At 46.5% G+C, this 27,621-nt stretch overlaps 1 protein-coding gene across 2 annotated transcripts in view; it reads left to right on the top strand.

Annotated features, from left to right (window-relative positions):
• The window catches only part of kcnj3a (potassium inwardly rectifying channel subfamily J member 3a), a 348,840-nt gene that overhangs the window by 146,842 nt on the left and 174,377 nt on the right, over positions 1-27,621 (top strand). The gene's annotated exons all lie outside the window — the stretch shown is intronic.

Raw genomic sequence — 27,621 nt, forward strand, 5'->3', positions numbered from 1 at the left:
GGGTGAAAGCAGAACTGGGGGGGCATAGCCTCTAAATAAATGGAAGTAGATTTAGGACTGAGTTTAGGAGGAACATCTTCACCCAAAGGGTTGTGAATCTATGAAATTCCCTGCCCAGTGAAGCAGTTGAGACTCCTTCATTAAATGTTTTCAAGATAAAGATAGATAGTTTTTTGAAGAATAAAGTAATAAAGAGTATGGGGTTACGGGCGGGAAAGTGGAACTGAGTCCACAAAAGATCAGCCATGATCTCATTGAATGTCGGAGCAGACTTGAAGGACCAGATGGCCTACTCCTGCTCCTAGTTCTTATGTTCTTATGTTAAGTATTGGAAAATTAGAGTTTAAAGCTCTCAAAATGTCAATAGCATTGGAAGTCTAAGCATAGCAAGTTCAAGGAGAGAGCTCTTGATTTTGTTTCAAAAGATACAGCAAGAACATAAATCATCAGTTGAAGTCCTTAGTAGAAATGTAACATTGAATGAGAAAGCAAGCGGGATTGTGACGTCCAAGCAGGCTCACCTGTCGCATTAGAGGTAACCAAAAATTGTTTGTTGTGAAGGTCAGCTGGCGTGGGTCACGATGATCGGCTGGTTGCTAAAAGTGTGTCCCGAAAAAAATGTTTTAACATAAGAACATAAAAACTAAGAGCAGGAGTAGTCCATCTGGCTCCACGAGCCTGCTCCGCCATTCAGTAAGATAATGGCTGATCTTTTGGTGCACTCATCTCGACTTACCCGTCCGCTCACCGTAACCTTTTTTCCCTTTGCTGTTCAAAAATCTAACTACCTTTGCCTTAAAAGCATTCAACAAGGTAGCCTCAACTGCTTCACTGGGCAGGGAATTCCACAGATGCATGACCCTTTGGGCAAAGAAGTTCCTCCTCAATTCAGTCCTAAATCAGCTCTCCCTTATTTTGATGCTATGCCCCCTAGTTTCACCCGCCTGTGGAAACAACCTCCCTGCTTCTATCCTGTTTATTCCCTTCATAATTTTCTACACGATTCTTCTAAATTCCAATGAGCACAGCCCCAGTCTACTTAGTCTACCCTCATAAACTAATCTTCTCAACACCGGAATCAACCGTGTGAATCTCCTCTGCACACCCTCCAGTGCCAGTACATCCTTTCTCAAGTAAGGAGAACAAAACTGTACACAGTACTCCAGGTGTGGCCTCACCAGCATCCTATACAGCTGCAACATAACCTTCCTGTTTTTAAACTCCACCCCTCCTGCAATGAAGGACAACATTCCATTTGCCTTCTTAATTACTTGCTACACCTACAAACCAACATTTTGGGATTCATGCACAAGGACACCCAGGTCCTTCTGCACAGCAGCATGCTGCAAGTTTTTACCATTTAAATAATAGCCAATTTTGCTGTTATTACTACCAAAATGGATGACCTCACATTTATCAACATTTAACTCCAACTGCCAGACCCTTGCCCACTCACTTAAACTATCTCTATCCCTCTGCAGACTTTCAGTGTGATTTGCACTGTGCCAAGGAATACCCATGTTGGGTTTGTGAAAGCTCCACCCACAGGAGCACCGCACCTTTTTTGCAGGTTATGTGATTTTACATTGGGCAGCTTATTTCTTGAAACTCCTAGTTCGCGACAGTAAGATCCTACAATAACCACAGAGAAGTTAGAACTCAATTTTACAGCTTATTAGCACCAGCCATTTCAGATCCTCTTCCAAGAGGCTGCCCAGAATATAGCATCATATCCCATCATATAACAAAATTGTGTGCTTGGCCCACCTGCTTCCCTTGCCCAGAATGTATCTGGGCTGTTGCTGGAATGACCCTCATCTTACTCTCACACAGTGCTATTGAAATTAGCTGACTCTGGTATTTTTGGGGGTAATTTTGCAGAGTATAAATCTTGCCCTCTATACTTATTCTGGCTTATCAGGAATGAGGGGCGGGTTCCAAGAGCAGTGTGAACCACTCCGGCGTCGGGCCGCCCGGTAGTTGCGGAACCGCCACCCCACCCCCTGCGATTCTCCAACCCGGCGGGGGGTCGGAGAATCCCGACCGAGGAATTTCCATACTAGCTTGCTGCTGGTTGAATTTTATCCTTAATAGTCCACTTGTATGGGTGCCAAAAGCACCATGCCATACAGTGTCTCAAGATGCTAATTTTGTTTTGCTCAATTGGTAATCCACAGCCTTGCTTCCTGATACAGGGTTATATTGTTGTGAGTGCTGACATACACAACACAATGGTCTAGGGGCCATTAACGGGGTGGGTGTGGCTAAGCTGCGCTTTCTTGGAATATCTGTCTGGATTATTTAGGGCAGCACGGTAGCATGGTGGTTAGCATAAATGCTTCACAGCTCCAGGGTCCCAGGTTCAGTTCCCGGCTGGGTCACTGTCTGTGTGGAGTCTGCACGTCCTCCCCGTGTGTGCGTGGGTTTCCTCCGGGTGCTCCGGTTTCCTCCCACAGTCTAAAGATGTGCGGGTTCGGTGATTGGCCATGCTAAATTGCCCGTAGTGTCCTAAAAAGTAAGGTTAAGGGGGGGGTGGGGTTGTTGGGTTACGGGTATAGGGTGGATACGTGGGTTTGAGTCGGGTGATCATTGCTCGGCACAACATCGAGGGCCAAAGGGCCTGTTCTGTGCTGTACTGTTCTATCTATACTGTTCCAGGTTTACATAGAGATATCCAAGGCTATTTCTTCGCCAATTCCAGCGTGAATTGGATATCTGGTCTCGAGAAACATTGTACAACTGTTAGGTTACATTTTCTGGCAAGCAAAAAATATAACTTAAAAAAAATATATATGTATATTTAAAAATAAAACTTAAATGTCTCATCCTAGTCAAGTTGTGGTGTTCCTGTATTTTCGTAAAATATATTAGAGGAGTAGAATTCTATTGAGTGGAGTCGTCTTGAGAGGTGCTCTGCCTTAAACTAGTTAAACTAGTTATTATAGACTTTACTTCATTTAATCCTCTGGACACATGACAAAAAAACTGCATTGTAGGAAATGGAGAGGCCGAAAACCTAAATATTCATGCTACAAAATGATTCATGATTGCATCAAGTTCTGTGATCTGGGGCGGAATTCTCCGACCCCCCGCAGGGTCGGGGAATCGCCCGGGCGGGCATAAATCCCGCCCCCGCCGTGGCTGGAATTCTCCGCCACCCGTGAATCGGCAGGAGCGGGAATCACGACCCGCCGATCGCCGTGTCCCCCGCAGCGATTCTCCGGCCCGCGATGGGCCGAAGTCCCACCGCTGACAGGCACAATCCTGCTGACGTGGTTTAAACCACCTCTGTGCCGGGGGGATTGGCGGCGGGAGCGGGCCCCCGGGGTCCTGGGGGGGGCCGCGGGCCGATCGGACCCTGGGGGGTGCCCCACGGTGGCCTGGTCCGCGATCGGGGCCCACCGATCAGCAGGCGGGCCAGTGCCGTGGGGGCACTCTTTTTCTTCCGCCGCCGCCACGGCCTCCACCATGGCGGAGGCGGAAGAGACCCCCTCCACCGCGCATGCGCCGGTGGTGACGTCAGCGGCTGCTGAAGCTCTGGCGCATGCGCGGACCGGCGAAAGCATTTCGGCCAGCCTCGACGCCGGATGGCGTAGTGCCAAAGGCCGTTGGCGCCAGTTTTGGCACCATCGGTGGAGCAGGAGCCACTCCGGCTCGGGCCTAGCCCCTAAAGGTGCGAAGAATTCCGCACCTTTCGGGAGGCCCGATGCCGGAGTTGTTGGCGCCACTCTGCTACGCCGGGACCCCCCTCCCCGCCGGGTAGGGGAGAACTTCGCCCCTGTTGATTGGTTCTCTATTACTGTCTACTGCAAGCCCATCTTCACTAGTCAATAAACGTATTGAGATTCCATGTGCTTGGCTTTATTGGCCTCCTCATAATTAGGGCCTGGGCCATTTTCTCATCGTGCAAGTGTGATGTCGAATTGGGGTATATTAATGCTGTCCTGTGGGATAATGGTGACACTGGTTTGATCATTGCCGTCAATCCAAAAAACGTTCCACCGACCACACAAATAAGTAAGCTGGTATATGAATTTCAGCACGTGTGTCATGCCAGGTATGTGGGCCATACGCCTCAACAACTGGTGGATCTTATCAAACAGCACATCCCTTTGGTAGTCTGCGAGAGGCAAATTTCTGACCGTACTCAACCAGCCCATACTTACAGAACTCAAAACACAGTGTCCAACATTAGATGTGATTCGCTATTTGATAGCACTTACTAAACAATCCTGATTATGCTAAGAATTACACTGACAATCAATTTAAATTATCAGGTAGGCACGCAGTGTGACTCATTTATGCATGCCAGCAGCTACCTATGTTCATGCACAGGGCCCTGTCCTTTATGAACTGAAAGAACATGTCTGTGCATTGTGCCTGTTCAACTAAATAAAAGCTTGGGAGACAATCATTCCCTTGTTCATTCCTCCTGGGAAAGCCTTGACCAGAGTTTGGATTGAAACAATGGGCGCGATTCTCCGCAAATGCGGCGAGTCGTAAAGGCTGCCGTGTAACTGGGCGTGTTTCACGGCAGCCTCCGCGCCCCCTCCCAGGACCCGATTCTCCCCCCGGTGCGGGGCTAGCAGCGCAGTCCCGTGAAGCACGGCATCGCGGGCTTAGCGACCGTCGCTAAGTCCGCGCGCCAATCGACACGCCGGCTGACGTGCACGATAACGTCAGCCACGCATGCGCGGGTTGGACGGCTCCAACCCGCGCATGCGCGGATGACGTCATCACGCAGACGCGTCAAACCCGCGCATGCGCGGGCCGTCATGCCCCTCAGCCGCCCCGCAGTCTGATCCTGCGGGGCGGCGGAGGAACAAATAGTGCGCGGGTATTGGACCCGCACCGATCGCAGGCCCATGCCACCCTTGGTATGGCCGTGGTGCGGCCGTGCCAATCGGTGCCATGGTTGTCCGGGTTGGCACTTTGCGGCCGTTTTCACGAACGGTGAGAGCAGGTGTGATTGCGTTCGTGAAAACGGCCGTAAAAGCCTGGGAACTCGGCCCATCGGCCTGGGGAGAATCGCTGTTCACCATAAAAAACGGCGAGCAGCGATTCGTGTCGTGGGACGGCCGTGGGGGGGGGGGGGCGGGGGGGAATAGCGGGAGGGCGGGAAAAATGTCGGGAAGGCCCTCCCGCTATTCTCCGACCCGTCGTGGGCAGCGGAGAATCGCGCCCAATATCTTTACAGTTCTCTTTCCCCTGGTGCATTCTCCATAAGAATGTCTTTACCAATCAGAGTTCATTTGCCAACCAATCAGCATCCTCTTCTCAAACAATACAAACAGTTGTTTCCTTTGGTTATCTTACAAATCTGTCCTGATGAATGCAAGATGAAAAGCTTCGACAGCATGTCTCCCTTTCAGCAATAATCAAACTCTGCCGTCCAAGTGATGATTAAAATAAAATGTTTCTTCTTTAATATTTTATGTACGCTTTACACAATTAATCTATAGTCATTGAGCTATCTATAACATATCTAAAATGTTTAGAATAAAATAAAAAATAATATCCTGCACTCTATCTCTAGTATTTATAATGAAATGCCAATTATTAATGTAATAAATTACCAGTGGATTTTCTGCTCGTACGATTTTTAAAGTTTTCCAGAATGTCTACACTACTGGTTCTTTTGAGTTTGATTAATTCAAAGTGCTGAATCGGAGAAGTATCTTCTGTGCATTTACATTCATTGGAATCGGCAGTTAGAAAATCTCAAGTTATGTATTTTTGATCCCTTAACAACCATAATTTATTTTTCATCTTTCAGGTTCTGTGCCAGACCTGAAAGGCCAGTATCCTAATTAAATGTTCTCTAATTTACTAAATTTGTCGAGGCACTCAATAAGGAAGTACAGAAGTTGTTGTGTATATTTAACTGTGACAAAACAATTGGATACTTTTGTGAATATCTTTGATGTGATTAGGCCAACCAGTGATAATAACTTGCTTCAGCTGTTGTAGCTGTGGGTCTTCTTGGGAGGCTTATTGTATCATTTCGGCTTGACATTGCCGAAATCGACCAAGGCGACATGCAGATTGTCTTCCACCATGTATTAGGTATTGTCCACTTGGAGGTCTAGAAGCACATTTTTTGTTGTTGCCTGCATTGGGTAACTGGCTCAGTGTGTCACAGGTCATTTCTTATGGGGTCAAGTCTTCCTTTGCTGCTGTATTGGCGGCACAGTAGCACAGTGGTTAGCACACTTTCTTCAAAGCGCCAGGATCCCAGGTTCGATTCCCGGCTTGGGCCACTGTCTGTGCGGAAGTCTGCATGTTCTGTTCTCCCCGTGTCTGTGTGGATTTACTCCGGGTGCTCTAGTTTCCTCCCACAGGTCCCAAAAGACGTGCTGTTAGGTAATTTGGACATTCTGAATTCTCTCTCCGTGTACTTAAACAGGTGCCGGAATGTGGCGACTAGGGGCTTTTTACAGTAACTTCATTGCAGTGTTAATGTAAGCCTACTTATGACAATAAAAATTATTTTAAAATGAGTATGGCATATTCCAAAGGGTCATGGAGAACAGACTCCGAAGGTTACCTATAGTGGCGGGGTAACTATACCTGAGGAAGAGGACGAGGGGGCCAGTCCTGGAGGGGTTAGAGGACAAGCCCAGGGAGGACCCATGGGATTAGCTGGGGGAAGGAGGACAGGTGGTGGCGGCTAGAGTCCGGCATTCCCAGAGGGCGGGCGAAGCCCTCATCCGTCATCTCCCCCCTTCCCCTTGCACCCCATCCCCCCGATCAACCTCCTTCCCCCATTATCCCCCCCTCATCCTCCCACTGCTTCCCCACCCCAATTACCCTGTTCCACCTTACCAGGGTCTCTGTAACATCACACCAGGGTGATGGGCCTGTGATGGCACTGTCAGCAGGTCATTATACAAGGCAAGAATGTGATGATAACCGTCTGTGAAGTAAGCTCTGGTGCTCTTCAATCTATGCCGTAGTCCTGTCTTTCTGCTGACAATGCGCGCACACCCATCACCTGCACGTGGTATGCATTGGAGGCTCCCGATCCAGAACCACTATGCCCAGGCGGACAGGGCGTGAGGGGGGCAGAGGGCAACTGGGGTTGGGGGTGCAGGCCGTCTCACTATGTGGAATAACGTGAAAGAGGCTTCACATGTATCAGGTGTAGAACATTTTAATTGTGCACTTATGAAACCTTAATTGTCCCAAGCCAACGATTTTTCCCCCCAGTGAATGATCCATAATCTTCTTAAGCCTCTGTGATCTGTTGTTTTGTCTCGGTGTCCCCCCAAGATGTGCCTCAGAGGTGCAGGCAGCCTGCTGCTTTTCGCACCATTTGGCCTTTGATGCCCCGGCGAGCGTCCCTTGGAGGGCCTGGGGCTGGAAGGTATTGGCCACCTCACCCCTGGCACTGGCATCGCCGTGCTACGTTGTTCTGCCTGCGAACCTTCAGATATGCCAGGGTAAGGATGGGGGACCCGAGAGAGCTGGAGACCGCCACTGTCTTCCTGGTGGGAGGCTCCGGTTTGGCCTCCAGTGCTCCCTCCTCCTGGCCGGCGTCACCTAACCCTTCCAGTCCTGGTGCCTCACTATTAACTACACAATCGTGTCGGCACCTTCAGCGATGCCCCTCAGTGACTGGGACATGCTCCGCAGTGCATCGGCAGTGTACACCAGTGATTGGGACATGCTGTCGAGGCCCTCAGCCATGGCCATCACAGACTAAACTGTGCCTTGGACATCACTACTCATGCTGCTGACATTGTGCTCCAGGCTCTCCACTATGGTCGCCACCCTAGCAGTGTTGGCCTCGGTGCCGCACATTGCCGGCGCCATCTCCTGTGCCTACAGCCTTTGGAACTCCTCCGATCGGCCATGTACTCAACAGATTGTCGCTGACACCGCTATCGTATCCCTTGGCCATGCCCTATTGTCCACATCAACTCCCCGATAACCTTGTCCAGAGGATCAGCATCTGACCTGGACCCAGTTACATCCTGGGATCCAGCAGACCTCCAACTGCTGACTCCCTCGAATGTTCTGCCTCCACCTGATGTGCATCAACATCTGTGTGATGCTCACCACATTGTGCCTAGTAGCCTGTCCACTAATGTTACCCATCGAGGTGTGTGTCTCTGAGCTGGTGGAGGGTAGGGTTTCACAGCTGTGACCCATCAATGGTGGCATTGTCGGAGCTCTCCAAGGTGTTTTCTAGGCTGGTAGCGGTGGGGGAGGCACCCAGGATGGCATGGCCCCATCCGATAGAGATCCTGCGAGAGAAAGGGCATGTTGTCAGTGAGGAGAAAGAATCATTTTGTCTGACATGCCCAACTCACTGGAGACAGGTCATCTGGACGAAGAGGCAGTGGATCCTCATCACTGTGGCACATGCCAACCTCACTGTCGGTGACTGCTCTATTCTCAGTCAGTCCTGCAATCAGGACCCGTTCCTCATAGTGGTTGAGGACTCTGATGACTCGCACCCCGCTGCCCTTCTGGGCCCTTTCCCACCTGTTATGTGCCAGCTTCTCCTGCGAGGCCAAAGAAAAGGCATCATGAGCCTTACGCATTATGCATCAGGGAGGGGTCTGTGGCAGGCAATGTGTGTGGGCACTGATGCTGGGCATGGGTGGGTTGTGCAGGTGGGTGCTGGGGTGTGCTGGAGCACAGGTGTGGTGTCATGCTTGGGGGGGGGGGGGTTGTGATGTGAGGTGCCAGCAGACAACCTGTGGGGTGGGGGGGGGGGGGGGGGGGGGGGCAGAGTCCAAAGAATGGCTGGAAGGATCGATGGAAAGGGGATGGTGTCAACTTACCTGTGCGATCATGTGGTGGTCGTTGGTCTATGAGATGGTTGGTAGGAAACAAAGAAATGGCAGAGGAACTGAATAGTTACTTTGCATCAGTCTGTGCGGTGGAAGACAGCAGTTGGATGCCAGAGCTCCAGGAGAATCAGGGGGCAGAGGTGAGTGCAGTGACCATTACTAAGGAGAAGGTTCTGGGGAAACTGAAAGGTCTGAAGGTGGATAAATCACCTGAACTGGATGGACTACACATCAGGGTTCTGAACGAGATAGCTCAGGAGATTGTGGAGGCATTGGTGATAATCTTTCAGAAATCACTGGAGGCAGGAAGGGACCCAGAGGACTGGAAAGTGGCTAATGTAACACCCCTGTTTAAGAAGGGAGGGAGGACGAAGACGGGAAATTATAGGTTGGCTAACCTGACTTCGGTCATTGGTAAGATTTTAAAGTCCATTATTAAAGATGAGATCGCGGAGTACTTGGAAGTGCATGATAAAATAGGACTGAGTCAGCAAAGCTTTGTCAGGGGAGGTCATGGCTGACAAATCTGTTCGAGTTCTTTGAGGAGGTAACAAGGAAGTTAGACAAAGGAGAACAAGTGGACATGATTTATTTAGATTTCCAGAAAGCCTTTGACAAGGTGCTGCATAGGAGACTGTTAAATAGGTTAAGAGTCGATGGTGTTAAGGGTAAGATCCTGACATGGATAGAGGATTGACTGACTGGCAGAGGGCAGAGAGTGGGGACAAAGGGGTCTTTTTCAGGATCATAGAATTTACAGTGCAGATGGAGGCCATTTTAGCCCTTCGAATCTGCACCGGCCCTTGGAAAGAGCACCCCATTTAAGGCCACGCCTCTACCCTATCCCCGTAACTCCGTAACCCAGTAACCTCACCCAACCTTTTTTTTGGACATTGAGGGCAATTTTTCATAGCCAATCCACCTAACCTGGACTTCTTTGGACTGTGGGAAGAAACCGAAGCACCTGGAAAAAACCCACGCAGACATAGGGAGAAAGTGCAGACTCCGCACAGACAGTGACCCAAGCCGGGAATTGAACCTGGGACCCTGGAGTTGTGAAGCAACTGTGCTCCCCTCTGTGCTACCATGCTGCCCTAATGCCCATAGGGGTGGCAGCTGTTGACTAGTGGTGTACCTCAGGGGTCGGTGCTGGGACCACAGCTTTTCACAATATACATTAATGATCTGGAAAAAGAACTGAAGGCACTGCTGCTAAATTTGCAGATGATACAAAGATCTATAGAGGGGTAGGTAGCATTGAGGAAGCAGGTTAGGAGAGTAGGCAAAGTAGTAGCAGATGGAATACAATGTGGAAAAGTGTGAGCTAATGCACTTTGGAAGGAGAAATGGAGGCAGAGACTATTTTCTAAATGGGAAGATGCTCAGGAAATCCAAAGCATAAAGGGACTTGGGAGCCCTTGTTCACGATTCTTTTAAGGTTAATGTGCAGGTTCAGTCGGCCGGCAGTTAAGAAGGCAAATGCAATGTTTGTATTCATGTCGAGAGGGCTAGAATACAAGACCAGGGATGTACTTCTGAGGCTATATGAGGCTCTGGTCAGACTCCATTTGGAGTATTGTGAGCAGTTTTGAGCTTCGTATCTGAGGAAGGATGTGCTGGCCTTGGAAAGGATCCAGAGTATGTTCATAACAATGATCCCTGGAATTAAGAGCTTGTCGTATGAGGAACAGTTGAGGATTCTGGGTCTGTACTCGTTGGAGTTTAGAAGGATGAGGGGGGATCTTATTGAAACTTACAGGATACTGGCTTGGATAGAGTGGACATGGGGAGGATGTTTCCACTTGTAGGAAAAACTAGAAGCAGAGGACACAATCTCAGCCTAAAGGGATGATCCTTTAAAACAGAGATGAGGAGGAATTTCTTTAGCCAGAGGGTGGTGAATCGGTGGAGCTCTTTGCTGCAGAAGGCTGTGGAGGCCAAATCACTGAGTGTCTTTCAGACAGAGATAGATAGGTTTTTCATTAATAAGCGGATCAGGGGTTATTAGGAGAAGGCAGGAATATGGGGATGAGAAAAATATCAGCCATGATTGAATGGCGGAGCAGACTCGATGGGCCGAGTGGCCTAATTCTCTCCTATGTCTTCTGGCCTTATAGTCTTGTGGTCTGCTTCCTGCACAGGACTGAGGTCCAATGGTCATATTTATAAAAACAAATTACTGCGGGTGCTAGAATCTGAAACAAAAACAGAAAATACAGGACAATCACTGCAGGTCTGACAGCGTCTGTGGCTTTGACAAAGTCATCCAGCTTCTAAATGTTAGATCCTTCTTCTTTCCACAGATGCTGTCAGACCTGCTATGATTGTCCGGTATTTTCTGCTTTTGTTCCTCCTGGTCATGCTACCCGAACTGACGGTCGCTGCCAGTGCCTCCCAGGCGATCCTGCGGCTGATTCTCCAACCTTCCTTGGAGCACCAGGGTGTCCCGTCTCACCTCCATGGCATCCAGCAGCCTAGCCAGGTCATCATCTCCGAAGTGTGGCGCAGATCTCTTTGGTGGCATGTCTGTGTGCTATCTGGAGAGTGTTTAGGGGCGAGGTTTATGTGCTGCTCCTCCTTGTTAGCGAGCAGCCACTGGGCACGGTCCAGGCGAATCAGCTGGTGGGACGTTCATTTTCGTCATGAAACCCGTGGGGGATCATTTCAAGTCCTAATTGACATTAGGTCCCTGCTGTGGTTTCACCAGGTCGGATATTAGGAAGCACCCAGAAAGTTGCGCCTGCTGACGCACTGAGTGCTGCTCCCGTTCAATCGTGTCCCTGATCTGACCAAGAAAGGCAAACTCAGTGTTGAAGACGGTATCATTTTTGGGAGGTTCTGGGTAGTTGATCCTCTCCCTGGACGGTGCACAATTCTATTGGAACTACATATTGGCCACCCGGAGGTCTCTAAAATGAAAATGTTCACCAGGAGCTACATCTGGTGGCCAGGTCTCGTCTCTGATATCATGGACTTAGAGAAGCAGCGTGATTCATGCCAGGAAAATCAGCAACTCCCTCCTTACACCTATGGGAGTGGCCAGGCAGGCCATGGGTGTGAGTGCAGGTGGACTTTGCCAGGCCTTGATTAATAAGGGGATCAAGGGTTATCGGGAGAAGGCAGGAGAATGGGGTTGAGAAAATATCAGCCATGATTGAATAGCGGAGCAGACTCGATGGGCCAAGTGGCCTAATTCTGCTCCTATGTCTTATGGTCTTATGGCCTTTTATGGGCTCCATGTTTTTCATCCTGGTGCATACACACTCCAAATGTTTGTGCAAATAATTATGACCCTGGGAGTTCCAAAAGAATATTCAAGATATGTGATCTTGCCTATATGAGGAACTTTGGAGAAGACTCTTACTGGGACCCTGGAGTCATATTAGAGAAAATGGGACCAGTGTACTACTTAATAAAGGTCCAGGATAAGGTCTTGAGGAAACACCTGGATCACCTCAGAAGTATGTCCCCGTACAAGCCTCACTAACAGCCATAGAGGTGGCTCTATATAGTTTCTCTAGTATTGGGCAACATCCCAACCCTGTGTCCGTCTCCCCTCATAATGACGACTCAGGTTCTGAGATGGAAGTAGAGGAAGCCAGTGTTCTGACTGTAGCAGCCACCGAGGAAGGAACGATGTTGGTATCTCTTCGGGGCTCAATCCGGAATTGAAGGTCTCTGATTTGGTTCACACCTCCTAATTGCATTCCACCCTCCATGGACCTCAGAGTGATTGTGAATGAATGAAATGAATGAATGAAAATCGCTTATTGTCACAAGTAGCCTTCAATGGAGTTACTGTGAAAAGCGCCTAGTCGCCACATTCCGGCGCCTGTTCGGGGAGGCTGGTACGGGAATTGAACCATGCTGCTGGCCTGCCTTGGTCTGCTTAGAGACTTCCTTGCCGCGGGAGTACTAAGAGAGGAATGGACTTTAGTGCAGACGAATGTTATAGTGGCCACGAAGGACACGGGGTATCGGCAGTAGATCTCCCTGTGGGCTTTGTGGAATATTATTAAGCTTGTGGTTAACGAAATGTATGGCGGAAGCTTAAAGCTCGCTGTTCCAATATGGACCGGCATATCCGTAAGTCCCCAGACTTCGGCAACTATGTTGTATGCAGTGGCTGCGGCCTTTTTGGATACTGCAATAAAGGAAGACTGGCTTTGGCGAAGTTATTACAACAGGAAAGTAGCTTATAGTAGCTTATAGTGAGTCAGCAGGGAGAATTTTTCTTGCAGGCGGAGATTGGAATTGGAATTAATAATGTGTAGTCAGTTCTCGATGTGAAGATATCAGTTTTATAATGTTTAATAGTAATAACACCAGTGCAGTTTTCAGTGATCTATTTATTCTTCTGTTATGATATTGTTTTAAGAGTCTGAATGTGTTTATAAAATTAAAGTTAGAGCATAAGAGGTCATCCTGTAAAATTACATTTTGATTTTATGGCATGTATAAATTTAGATGGTAATGCTTTATATTTGCTCGCAAGTGCCAATTTCTCCAAGTTGTTAGACCACAGTATATATAAAACAAAATTCAAGATAATAACAGTTTTCAGTCCTGAATTATGTGGAGGAATCTGTTTCATTGTGGATGTTACATGGGGCTGAATTTTATCTCCCCTCACACAGATCCTCCGGAGGCGGGTTGGCAGATGTGGACCATAATATTACAAATAGGTGGTGAAATGGCATGAGCGCTGTACCCGTGGCCAATCCACCTGCCTGTGGTGCAAATTAATTAGTGGTGGTTGAGCCATCAGGCCATTTAGTCATAGGCCAACTGGCGTCACTGGAATTTAACCAGTGGTAAGAGAGGCCAACACCAAGCATCGAGCTGGCAGCTTTCACTAAGTACACTGGTCATGGCCAAAGGTTGTCCTTCTTAACAGGTCCCCAGATCCCACTGGAAGCCATACCCAAAGTCTTCCTCAGAATCCTGGCCTGGTTACCCTGGTCACCCAGATCTGGCCCTGGCTAGACCCCCAGACTTAATTCTGACCCGGCTTCAGTGCAACATGTGTTCCTGCAGGCCTCACTTCAATAGCTGCGATGGCTGTTGCTCCTAGTGCTGCTGCTGGGACTAAGTTGCCAACCTCTCTTTGGCCAGCAGTCTGAGGTGGGATTTCCCATTGCCGAGGGACAGAAGTCCCACCTCAACTCAATAAATGGCCTGTCGGCCACTTTATGGATGTCGGGCAAGGCTGTTAGCCCAGTCCATGGATTCTAACATTGGTACCTTATTAGAAGAACATTTATATTTCAATGACAATATAGCAAGTGTGAAGGATCCAGAAACAATAAGTACTCCAAGTGCTTCAGGCTTCTAATGGCCTATACACACGTGAAAGAACCCACCAGTTAATTGCTGAAACTATAATATCCTATAGTATACAGTCCTATACATTTATATCTTTTTTGAGAACATCAAGTTATGTCAGTTATTGCGTGGTAATGAATTATAATTGACCATTTTTCAAAAAAGTAATGCAATCTGTTATATTTTTATTGATAATTGTTTTCCACAAATAAATGTTTTAGACTACAGGATGTGATGTCCTCTTGGAGAAATATAAAGTTATGCTTGTGATCAGATGTTTGAACCGAAATCAGCTATAAAAATAGTAGACTCACTCCATCTTCTGTTAATGAAGACCATAATTTCTTCCCAAATATTTGAATGTAAATGTTGTAAAGTAAAAAAAACGCTATAATTATCTACAGTCTCTAGGTTAGGATCAGAGAAAATAACTCACCAATGTTTTCGATGAGATGTTTTAGCACAGTGGGCTAAACAGCTTGCTTGCTATGCAGAACAATACCAGCAGCACGGTTCAATTCCCGTACTGGCCTCCCTGAACAGGCGCCGGAGGCTTTTCGCAGTAACTCCATTGAAGCCTACTTGTGACAATAAGTGATTATTATAGCATGGGTTCATAAAGGGTAGGTCATGCCTAACTAATTTAGTGGAATTTTTTGAGGACATTACCAGTGCAGTAAATAATGGGGAGCCAATGGATGTGGTATATCTGGATTTCCAGAAAGCCTTTGACAAGGTGCCACACAAAAGGTTGCTGCATAAGATAAAGATGCTCAACATTAAGGGTAAAGTAGTAGCATGGATAGAGGATTGGTTAATTAATTGAAAACAAAGGGTGGGGATTAATGGGTGTTTCTCTGGTTGGTAATCAGTAGCTAGTGGTGTCCCTCAGGATCAGTGTTGGGCCCACAATTGTTCACAATTTACATAGATGATTTGGAGTTGGGGACCAAGGGCAATGTGTCCAAGTTTGCAGACGACACTAAGATGAGTGGTAAAGCAAAAAGTGCAGAGGATACCGGAAGTCTGCAGAGGGATTTGGATAGGTTAAGTGAATGGGCTAGGGTCTGGCAGATGGAATACAATGTTGACAAATGTGAGGTTATCCATTTTGGTAGGAATAACAGCAAAAGGGATTATTATTTAAAAGATAAAATATTAAAACATGCTACTGTGCAGAGAGACCTGGGTGTGCTCGTGCATGAGTCGCAAAAAGTTGGTTGACAGGTGCAACAGGTGATTAAGAAGGCGAATGGAATTTTGTCCTTCATTGCTAGAGGGATGGAGTTTAAGACTAGGGAGGTTATGCTGCAATTGTATAAAGTGTTAGTGAGGCCACACCTGGAGTATTGTGTTCAGTTTTGGTCTCCTTACCTGAGAAAGGACATACTGCCACTGGAGGGTGTGCAGAAGAGATTCACTAGGTTAATCCCAGAGCTGAAGGTGTTGGATTACGAGGAGAGGTTGAGTAGACTGGGACTGTACTCGTTGGAATTTAGAAGAATGAGGGGGGATCTTATAGAAACATATAAAATTATGAAGGGAATAGATAGGATAGATGCGGGCAGGTTGTTTCCACTGGTGGATGAAAGCAGAACTAGAGGGCATAGCCTCAAAATAAGTGGAAGTAGATTTAGGACAGAGTTTAGGCGGAACTTCTTCACCCAAAAGGTTGTGAATCTATGGAATTCCTTGCCCAGTGAAGCAGTTGAGGTTCCTTCATTAAATGTTTTTAAGACAAAGATAAGTAGTTTTTTGAAGAATAAAGGGATTAAGGGTTATGGTGTTCGGGCCAGAAAGTGGAGCTGAGTCTACAAAAAATCAGCCATGATCTCATTGAATGGCGGAGCAGGCTCGAGGGGCCAGATGGCCTACTCCTGCTCCTAGTTTTTATGTTCTTATGTTTTATTCACTGTCCCGATACTTGCAATGAATACCACGTGAACATGGACATCAGGGTAATGTTTTGGCTATGGTATTCCGGTGATGCTCTCTGTCCATTTTCACATGTGAAGAATGGGTGAAATACTGATGGGCATTGAGTGGCTCTAGAGGTTTACTTCAGCAAAAGGTGGCATCTTCAGGAAAAGACGTGAGAAAATTGAAAGAAAAGCGTAATAGTTTAATATTAGGCAGGATAAATGATTTAATTTATCTTAACATCGCAAACAAAGCGCTGTAAATTTCTACAGGCTGCGTATACAGCACAATTTGCCTTGCAGGTCTGTCAGCTTTGCATGACAGATCATGGAGGCAGTAGAAAAATAAGTCTCTTTGAGAGGCAACAAATCACCAAATCTACTAATTCAATGAACAAACATGATTTCACTTCTGAGTGAAGTTGCACTCCAATTTTAAGATTATGCCCCCTTATTGGATTCCCTTTTGTACTGATGTGCTAGTTTTAATATTATGTACTTGGACATCCAAATCTCTTTGCTCCTCATGGTTTATTGCCATTAAGAAAATATTCTGATTTGCTTTTCATGGATCCAAAGTGTCCTGACATTTGAATTTTATCTGTAACAATTTTGCCCACTTACTTAATGGACACAATTTTCCAAAAAGATTCCTTAAGTGTGGTCTCCAGCAGGAAAGGAGGTGAGATTCCCACCTGGTGGATCTGCGTGATCCAGATCACGATCAATCCACATTCATTTTGGAGCTGGGGTGATTTGCGCCCTGGGACTCAAAGAAGCTGGCAACTCTGGCTCCCTTAAAAAGGGTGCCCCAACCTCAGAATAACAATATTTCACACACCCCCCTTCCAAATCGTTGGCAAGGCACCCACAATCACTGGGTCGTTGCCGAATGTCCCCCTTCAGGCCCCTCCCCACATCCAACCCCTCTCAGGCCCCCTTCATGCCCTGCCCCAGCCCCCTGACAGTGGAAACCTAATCTCTCCTAACACTCTGGCAGCAGCAACCTTGCCAGTTTGACACTGCCAGGATGTGAGAGGTCAGCACTCAGACCGAGCAAAGGTTTGAAGTCTACAGGGGGAAGACTTTTACCTTAATCTGACAGATCAATGAAATTGACATTCTGGAGAAAGTTCATGGCTTTTTGAGACTACAGAGAGAAGACGTTTGCCTTCATCTGACAGATATTGAAATTGACATGCTGGAAGAGAGTTTAAAGGTTTTCAAGACTACAGAGGGAAGACTTGCCACACAACCCCCAAGTCAGGAAAGACCCCTGAGCTGAGCTCCTCCAGACCAGCCCCCCCCCCACCCGACCCCCACCTCCTCTGAAAGATTTTCTTTGGCACCCTGGAGGTAATTGCAGAGAAGCTATTCACCGCTTTGCTCCCCCTCAGTGTCCCTAGTGCCTGGTCCCCTTTTTGAGAGACCAGTAATGATTTGTGCCCAAGGGACTTCCAGCTAGGGGAGGGGATGGGAGATGGGAGCATCCCGGGAGATGGCAGCCACTTTAATCTCATTGATGAGATTGAAATGAATGCTAATGAGTTCTGATCAGATTCTCTCCAACAATCTGATCTTTCCGGGGGAAAGGCTGGTGGACTCCCGTCGGGTTTGACGCTCAACAAGAATCCTGTTTTGGACCTCACACCCGATTCAGTGGACTAGCAAGAATCCCGGGTCGGGCGAACAGCCCCGCTGAATCGCCCCCATTATATTTTTATACTTTTTTAAATTTCTGCTCCACCACAATTTACTGTACCATTTAAATTAGTGTATAACTCTTTAATCCTTCATCCAAGTCACTGATATTTATCTTAAAAATCAAAGGCTCAAGTTGCTGGGGATCACACTTGTCATATCTCGTCGATCAGAGTGCATTCCTTTATACTTCTCATTTACTAACTTCTCTAACTTTGTCTCAACCTTTGTTTCTTTATACCTCAATTGACTGTGGTTCGACTGAATTTTCAAAAAATGCCAGTTTTGCGTTTAGCATGGATCCTTTATTCTAATGATATCAACCCTCAGGGGAAAGCTTAACTCAAAGGAAAAAACAATTTACAATGGATATTCACGGCTGATGCTCCAGATCCACCAAGACACTAGCAATACCTCATCAGCTGGATAGTAGAGTGCAATTGACGGAGCTCCTTTTGCAACTTCCCCAGACACGTTAACCCGATTATCTAATCCCTTAGACAAAACGGGGGACTTCCCCCTTGTCGTCTCAACCCCAGGTATGTTGTCCAGATGGTCCACCTGAGTCTCCATCAGCTGTTCGCCCACTCCGCTATTACTTCCCGGCTCTCCAGCCGCCCTCAGAGGCCTCAGTTTTCCCTATTCAAGGCCTCAGTTTCTCAATGCAGTGACTCACCAGCCCTGAACTGTTGTTCCAGCTCTCTCACTCTGTCTCTTTCCATGAGAGTTCTAGTCTCACTTTCTCCTCTAGCCCGTGCTCCTGGTCAGGCTCCTCCTTCAACTTGCCAAGGATTTTGGCTTTTATCCTGAGGGGAACCCCAAGGGCTGACTGTATCCCTGCCTGCCGTCCTCTCTGGTCGACAACCTCTGCTGGTGGGGACTTGGTGTCCCACAGGGAATGCATCTCAGTGGGCAGGATCATGCCTCCTGCCCCACCTCCTAAACCGGAATTCGGGGTGCTGAAGGTCTGCTCACCATCCCAACTACTTTAGTATATCTTGAGGTGAGTGTATGGAATACAAGCTTGTAGCCTAGTGATCAACGATTCCATGGGCGAGATTTTCCGACTGTTCATGCCAGTGGGATCTTCTGGTGCTGGCTACGGTATGCCCTCCCCAATGGTGTGGGGTGGATTCAATAGGAAATCCCACTGACCAGTAGATCACACTGCCGGTTATTGGTGGGCCACCTCCCACCACCGAGAAATATGTCGTGAGGAGGCCCGAGACTCACGTCCATGACTGCATAAATTAATGTCTCCCACTTTTGTCATTGGTTTTCTTTGAACCAGTGGCTGATGTACTAGAAATAACGGGGAGGTAGTGGTGTTGTGGTTATGTCTCTGGACCAGAGACCCAGAGTGCTCTGGGGTCCCAGGTCCAAATCATGCCACTGAAATTTGAATTCACTAAACATCTGGAATAAAAACTCTAATGATGGTTAGGTGGATTGGCCATGCTAAATTGCCCGTAGTGTCGTAATAAAAGTAAGGTTATGGGGGGGCTGTTGGGTTACGGGTATAGGGTGGATACGTGGGTTTAAGTAGGGTGATCATGGCTCGGCACAACATTGAGGGCTGAAGGGCCTGTTCTGTGCTGTACTGTTCTATGTTCTATGTTCTATGATGACCATGAAACCATTGTCGATTGTCGTAAAAACTCATCTGGTTCACTAATGTACTTTAGGGAAGGAAATCTGTCATCCTTACCTGGTCTGGCCTACATGTGACTCCAGACCCGCAGCAATGTGTTTGACTTTTAACTGCCTCTCAAGGTCAATTAGGGATGGGTAATAAATGCTGGCACAGCCTGCGATGCCCATGTCCCTTGAATGAATTTTTAAAAATTAACGTCCAGTGTTTGATTCCAAATGAAGGCACAGATGACCTACAATTTCTGTGTCCACATACATTTCCTATGTTGCACATTTTAGAGAGAGCGATAGGTTGGAGATTATCTCGATGCAAATCAATGGGGCTGGAAGACAGATGTCACTTGGCACACTTCAAATTCAGAATAGCACGTATCTACTACTTAACACTATAGTGCCACTTATACTTAGATCTTTCAGTTGGCTACGTAAAAGGTCAGGCAAGACAGCTGACTGTTAAGTGGAAGATATTACAATGAACACACGCAAATTCTGAGGGTAAGCACAGTAAACTTCTTTTATGCACTGGGTCTGATTTTAGTTCTGGATGTGCATCAGGAGATTAGCAGACAAATGAGCCTGTTAGTCACCCATCGTTATCACCTTCAGGCTTGGGCTTTAGTGCATGTTGCCGGCAAGCTGCCATCGTCAAAACAAGCCTTCCAAGGCATCTTTTTGGTTAGGGAGATTGGGAAGTGGGCAGACTTCAATGTGAATCTGGCTGACATCTTGTTCCTCCTGGCTGTACAGAAATAAAAGTTTTTAAAAAATCTTTGGCTGCATTCTGAGTAACCCCCAACAATCCGGTTGAACCATCGGTACAAATGTAGAGAGCATGCATGATGTATGTTTTCCAGATGTTTTTCTCACAATTATGATATATGTCTTACATAGAGTTTCGAACATAGAAACAGGTCTACTGGGCCCAACTGGCCTTTGCTGGTTTTATCCATCATCTGATCCTCTCTTGCTTCACATCGAACCCGATCAGCATATCTTTCTGTTCCTTCCTCTTTCATACACTTTCTGTTAAATGCATCTGTGCTATTCCCCTTAGCTACTTCATGTGGTAGCAAGTAAATATTCCTAGGACCATTTTTTTTGTTGCATTTTACAAGTGGTCCCCATCTGCATGAGGCATCTGTTTTCCCATCTTAAGATCCTTTCTGTTAAGTGGTATGTGATTCAATGTTGGTACAGCCTCATTTAATTACATCTAGCCACAAAACAAAAAAATGCAGCACTATTTTTCTGCCGAATTGTGTCGGGCACAATGTTATGTATCTAGAAAGGTAGTAATGGTCGGTATATCAAAATAGTTTGAAATGTTGTTGCCTGCATTATGTAACCGATAAATAAATATTTTTCAGCAACAGGATTTTGAAATATTTATTCAGCAAATTTCTCTAAATGCTGTTTAATGCATACAAACATTTCTCGGTAAGGATAAAGTGACAGATTGCCACGAGAAAATATCTCAGTTACTGGAAATCTGTAATAAAAAAAAATCATAAAATGATGGAAACTCATAGTAGTCCAGTTTCTGTGGGGAGATGAAGATAGACCATTTGTCTAAACAGGTTTATTGTATCTGTAAAATCTCTTGATACTGCAACCAGTATATTTTAATCAAAGTTTTACCCTGATGTCTTTATTAGCCAGGAGAAAAATGGGCAACACAAGTACAAAGCCAAACCTATTTTATTCAACAACAACAGTATTTACCCTTAAATTAACCCAAAACCTTTTGGGATGGGTTGGATTTCCCTTGGGTGGAGGAGGACCTGGTGGAGGGATTGGGAGTCCCCATTGGGCTGGTAAAGGTGTTGGAGGGTATGGGGGCGATGCAGGCAGGAAAGGTCCTGGGCCCGGGCGGGTTCCTGGTGGAATTTTATAAAACATTTTCCGGGGACTTGGGGCCCCTGCTGGGCAGGACGTTCAATGAGGCAAGGGAGCAGGGAGTGCTCCCCCTTACTTTATCGCAGGCGTCAATCTCCTTAATTTTAAAGAGGGAAAGGAATCCAGAGCAGTGTGTGCCCTACAGGCCAATTTCATTATTAAATGTGGACGCTAAGTTGCTGGCCAAGATCTTAGCCTCAAGGATCGAAGGTTGTAGGCTGGGTCGATAGGGGAGGACCAGACACGATTTGTTAAGGTGAGGCATCTGTCGGCTAACATCAGGCGGTTATTAAATGTTATAATGATGACCCCGGAGGAATGAAGTGTGGAGCTGATGGTCGCCATGGATGCGGAGAAGGCCGTTGACCGGGTGGAGTGGGACTATTTGTGGGAGGTGCTGGGGCGGTTTGGGCTGGGGCAGGGTTTTGTGGATTGGGTCCGGTCGAGTGTGCGAACGAACCGGATCGCACCGAGGGACGAGGCAGAGATGCCCACTCTCCCCATTGCTCTTTGCCTTGGCTAGAGAACCATTGGCAATGGCGCTGAGAGCGTCAAGGGATTGGTCGGGGATAGTGCAGGGGAGTGGAGCAAAGGGTCTTGTACATGGACAATCTACTGCTCTATATTTCAAACCCTTTGGAAGTTACTAACGGGATTATGGGCATATTGGAGGAAACGGCCGGCTCTCGGGGTACAAATTGAATATGGGGAAGAGCGAGTTTTTTCCGATCTAAGCAAGGGGGCAGGAGAAGAGGCTGGGGGAGATACCGTTTAGGGTAGTGGGGCGAGCTTTAGGTATTTGGGCATTCAGGTGGCGCCAGAGTGGGAGCAGCTGCACAAGCTGAATTTGGCTTGGTTGGTGGAACATCTGAAGAGGGATTTTGGGAAGTGGGATGTGCTCCCGCTGTCACTGGTGGGACAGGTGCAATCAGTGAAGGTGACAGTTCTCCCGAAGTGCTTGTTTCTGTTCCAAAATCTCCCAATCTTCATTCCAAAAGCTTTTTTTAGGAGGGTGAATGCACTGATTTTGGGTTTTGTTTGAGCGGGTAAAGCCCTGTTGGTGAAGAAGGTGCTGCTTGAGTGGGGTCGGTGGGGGGGGGAGGTGGGGAGGGGAGCGGATTAGCTCTTCCAAGTTTGTTGAATTGCTATTGGGCGACAAATATAGCCATGGTCAGGAAGTAGGTAGTGGGGGAAGGGTCGGTATCTCGTCAGCATCTCGATTGCTTCTGCATGGAGTCCAGGTGTTTGATTCTAATACCACTCCCCGTGCCATTCCAATGAGGCCTCGGGAGGAGGTCCCAACACACCAATGGATTATGATAGGCGATGACCACTCAACAGGACATTGGAACCTACCCACAGGTATCCATCTCTGGTAGTGGTGCTTGCATATAAGGTAATGTTGCCATATAAGGTAACGGCAGGAACTCTGGGTGTTAGAAAGTCTGGCTTGATCTAGGCAACCCAAAACAAATTGGTGCATACCAATGGAATTGATAATCTCCTGATGGGTAGGGGCAGCACGGTGGTGCAGTGGTTAGCACTGCTGCCTCACGACGCCGAGATCCCATGTTCGATCCTGACTCTGGGTTACTGTCCATGTGGAGTTTGCACATTCTCCCCGTGTTTGCCTGGGTTTCACCCCCCACAACCCAAAGATGTGCAGAGTAGGTGGATTGTCCACGCTAAATTGGCCCTTAATTGGAAAAAATTAATTGGATTCTCTAAAAGAAATTTTTAACAAAAAACAAAAAAAAATCTCCTGATGGGTGATTGACAGGGCATGTCCAGATAGTCCCCGGCAGCTTGTCTGAGTTTCAGTGTTTTCGAACTTGGCCAAATTCGAATTCCCATCAGGTTGTTTGCTGGAACTGACTGTGGTTTGATTTAAAATGTCCAATATTTTAATTTAAAGTGTCCTGTCATGATATGCAAACATTCAGCTAATGAACACATAGAATAGGACACGACCAATGATCAGTCAGGACACTCAGGGGTAGTATCTCACTATAAAAGGGATGAGGCACTCACACCTCGCCTCTTTCCACAGACCAACATCTACAGAGTGAGACAGGGTGTATCCTCAGCATCACGCGCCAGCACATGGCTTAGAGCAAGGCTGGTTCAGTTAGACTGAGTTACTACATTTGGATTAGCAGAGAGTCAAACTCATTGAGAACTGTGCTAATAGTTCAATAAAACACATTGAACTCACTTCAAAGTCTTGAGCATCTTTTACTCAAAACTGCATCAAGTGGCAGCTTGTGTTATTCCAAATTACATAACACAACATGTCCGATTTTATCGGGCCTAAAATCCAGGCTGTTCCAGATTACCACAGGTTTGTAAGCCTGTAACTCTACTTTCTTCCCTCAAGAGATGTTGCCTGACCTGTGTGTTCCCTGCATTTTCTTGATGTAATGAGGTTTAGGCAGTGCAAAATCGCCTAATTTTCATAGATGGAAGCTAGAAACCTCCAAATATTACATGAGGTTGTGTGAATTTACATTCTACATCTGACTCAACTGGAAATTAACCTAAAATGCATCAAGTTGGCAGCAGGTGTTCAGAGCCAGAGAAATTATTCCTTTTCACATAAACCCATCAGACAAGTTTGATTTCAATAAACTACTGTAGTGACCAAGGTGGATAATGTTCATTGAAAGATTTATGATTCTTTCAGGCATAGTTAAGAAAAAAGAATGAACCCTGTGAACACACTGATTTATTCGACAAGCGAGAGAGAGGGTGATATTTTGTAGCTCTTTCCAATGATGGAACTATATTTATGAAACAATACTTACTGATTTAAAAAATAGTTGGTATTCTGCAGAAACCTTTCTAAAATATCTCACAGAATCCAAGGGAACAAGACGAAAATGAATCAAGACGCTTTTGTTTAACTGCATGACAAAATTATTTATGAACATATTGAAATAGAACTAAAAAATCTTGAGTTGACATTGATAAAATGTAGCAGCTTATTAAGGTAGCAGATAACAATTTGAAAAAGTAGGGAAAACCATAGCAAAGGGTAAACGTTTAGAACAAAATGCATTCCCATGATAATGTGTGATAAAAGTAATAGGTTCCCAGGATATCCCATCTCTTTCTCTCCCTAAAGAAGTAAAGCACCATCATTTTCATGGAAATGGGCATTTCTAAGCAGTGCACAAGAAAGAAAAATCAATTACTTACGTTTGAGAGGGATGATGTTTTTCAGAGCATGTTGAAAAGTAAAGAAAGCTGTGTATAGTAAAATTGTTCCTTACCAAAGTTGCAAAAAGGTATAAGTTAGAATCAAGCAGATGTGTTGCCAGTAGCTAATTTGCAATATAAATAAAAAGAAAGGAAGCCTCTGCACTGGTCAAAAACACCTCCATGGGCTAGGTTTTACAGTCTCCCGCCAGCATGTTTAAAGGCGGGGGGGGGAGGCTTGAAAAACGCTGCATATTGTCAGCCATAGAACTATAGGATCCCTACAATGCAGAAGGAGATCATTTGTCTCATCGATTTACACCTAATCTCTGAAAGAGCACCCTACCCAAACCTACTCCCCCACTCTATCCCTGTAACCCCATCTAATCATCACATCCTTGGACACGAAGGGCAATTTTGCATGGCCAATCCATCTGAACTGCACATCTTTGGACTGTGTTAGGAAACCAGGGCATTCAATCTGATAGAATTTCAAGAATTTCATAGAATTTACAGTGCAGAAGGAGGCCATTTGGCCCATCGAGTCTGCACTGGCTCTTGGAAAGAGCACCCTACCCAAGCCCACACCTCCACCCTATCCCCATAACCCAGTAAACCCACCCAACACTAAGGGCAATTTCAGACACTAAGGGCTATTTAGCATGACCAATCCACCTAACCTGCATGTCTTTGGACTGTGGGAGGAAACCGGAGCACCCGGAGGAATCCCATACACACACGGGGAGAATGTGCAGACTCCGCACAGACAGTGACCCAAGCCGGGAATTGAACCTGGGACCCTGGAGCTGTTAAGCAATTGTGCTAACCACTATGGTACCGTGCTGCCCTCTGTAATGCCCATAGGCATTACAGAGACATGCTGTAGAATGACATTAATTGATTGGGACCTGAATACGGAAAGGTACGTGATATTTAGAAAGACATGAAGCTAGGAAAAGGTGGAGGGCGGCTTGTGAATTAATGATGGTATCAGCCCAATAAAGAGGGGTGACCGAAGTTCATGAAACTAGGATGTTGAAGCGGTTTGTGGAATTAGGTTTACAGTCAGGTTAGCCATGTTCTTAAAGGGCAAGCAAGCTCAAGGGGCCAGGTAGCCTACTCCTGATCCTGATTTATATGTTCATGTGCTTGTACATACGTATACCTTCCCCCACTGATCTCTCAAACTGAGCTCTCCACTACCTTTGCTGGGCTCTGCCAACCGGGCCCTGCCAATACCCAGGACTTACCTGATCTTTAGGCTCCATAACCTCTTCTTCGATGTGGACTGCTTGCAGTCCCATCAATGGCTACAGTTGATCCTGGAGCAAGCAAATTGGTTAGCAGCTTGCTAAGACTGGACTTCCTCCACAGATTGGGGTGGTAGACACTCCTGATACTATGTTCCCAGACCAGATCCCAACAGTGTTAGGATACTGGGAAGAAACCCTAATATTTTATTTTAATTTTGTATGCATGTGCAGTCCCAGCATCATCCAGAACAGAACTCAACTGAAAATTTTTTCTCAAAAAGCCTTAGCTCCACCCAGCAATGACACCATTATCACCAAACTGAAAACTAATTAACTCCATGGGGAATCCCCTTAATAAAAACAAAATTACATTAGCCCAAGCTTTTTAAGATGGTCAATTGCTCCTCTGGCTCCTGAAAGCTCTGTTATCTTTCAAATCAAGGTTCTTTTAAAGTCAAACATACACTACCCCAAGCTTTTGTCCCTTACTTCACCAAATACTTGTAATACCTAGCTGAAATTCCCACATTCATCACACTGAGCAAATGAAACTGTGCAAAAACCTGTGGGGCAGGGCTTTTTGATGGGCAGGCTCCTGACTGACTTTTCAGTTGGTGGGGGCTGTGGGGAGTACAGTGTTCCATAAAATCCAACCCCATATTCCTTCTGTAATTCCAAAGATGTGCGAAATGGGTCTGAGTAATTCCATCTTCTGAGAAAAAAAAGTTGCAGCAAGAAATATATTTTTAATGAAGCCCCATGCATGAACTACTAGAATTTTACATTATTTAATCTCCTGGCTTGATATCGTGACCAGAAGCCGTTAGGAGAGAAGACATTAGCATCCTGGCAAAGATAAATACACATTGAATAAAATTTACCATGCAAGTCAAAGCATTTTGACTATGACAATCAGCTGTCATTGGTAAAAAAGTGCCTCAAGGAGGTGAAATCTGTCAGATAATTATGCATTTATAGAATATCTATGTGCCGACCGTTTCATTGGAATCTGCACCGCTTGATCTGATGAAGGCGAAATGGGAGGAGGAGTTGGGACACATTCTAAATGTGGATGTGTGGAATGGCCCCTTTATAGGGTAAATTCCACTTCATTCTGCGTATGGCTCATTCTGATCCACCTCAAGGGGGTTTTCAGAACACATCTGACCAAAAAAGGATGAGCGGGTTCTTTAATAGAGTGGAGGGGAGGTGTTAGCGGTCGTGGTCGGCTATATTAGGGGTATCGCGGTACCTAGGTGGGATGTACCTTATACTGTAGTATGAGTTGTAGAACCTGCCTGCTGGTTCCACCCAGCAGGTGGAGCATAAGAGTCTGTGTTTCACCCACAGCAGTCATTCTGTACCGGAGCTGCTGGGGTAACTACTTGTTCATTAAAGCCTTCAATTGGACTACAGTCTCGCTTCAGTAGTGATTGCTCGTGCATCAGTGGTGTTCTCATGGGCCCGCCAACCGTACCCACATGTTCAAGTCCCATCCGAAGTTTGTGAGATTTTGGGTCTCCTTCTTTAACACCATGTCAGCGGTTCTTAACATTGAACTTGGTGGTTGTCCTTTGGTAGCCATTTTCAGGGTGTCCGACTTGACGGGGTTGCGGACATGGGTGAAGGCAGATGCTCTCGCCTTTGCCTTGCTGTGTGCCTGAAGGCGAATTTTGCTGGGATGGAGAGTGGCCACTCCGCTTAGTGTCTTGGCCTGGTTGGGTGTCCATATGGACTCTTTATACCTGGAAAAGGTCAGGGGATCGGTAGAGGGGTTCTACCTGGGGTGCAGCAATTTATCTCACAACTGAAATAGTTAATTACCATCAGCTGTTAAAAGGGGAGGTAGGGTTTATTTGTGGGATTAGAGGGATA

This window comes from Scyliorhinus canicula, chromosome 2, assembly GCF_902713615.1.
Source record: "Scyliorhinus canicula chromosome 2, sScyCan1.1, whole genome shotgun sequence".
Lineage (NCBI taxonomy): Eukaryota > Metazoa > Chordata > Chondrichthyes > Carcharhiniformes > Scyliorhinidae > Scyliorhinus > Scyliorhinus canicula.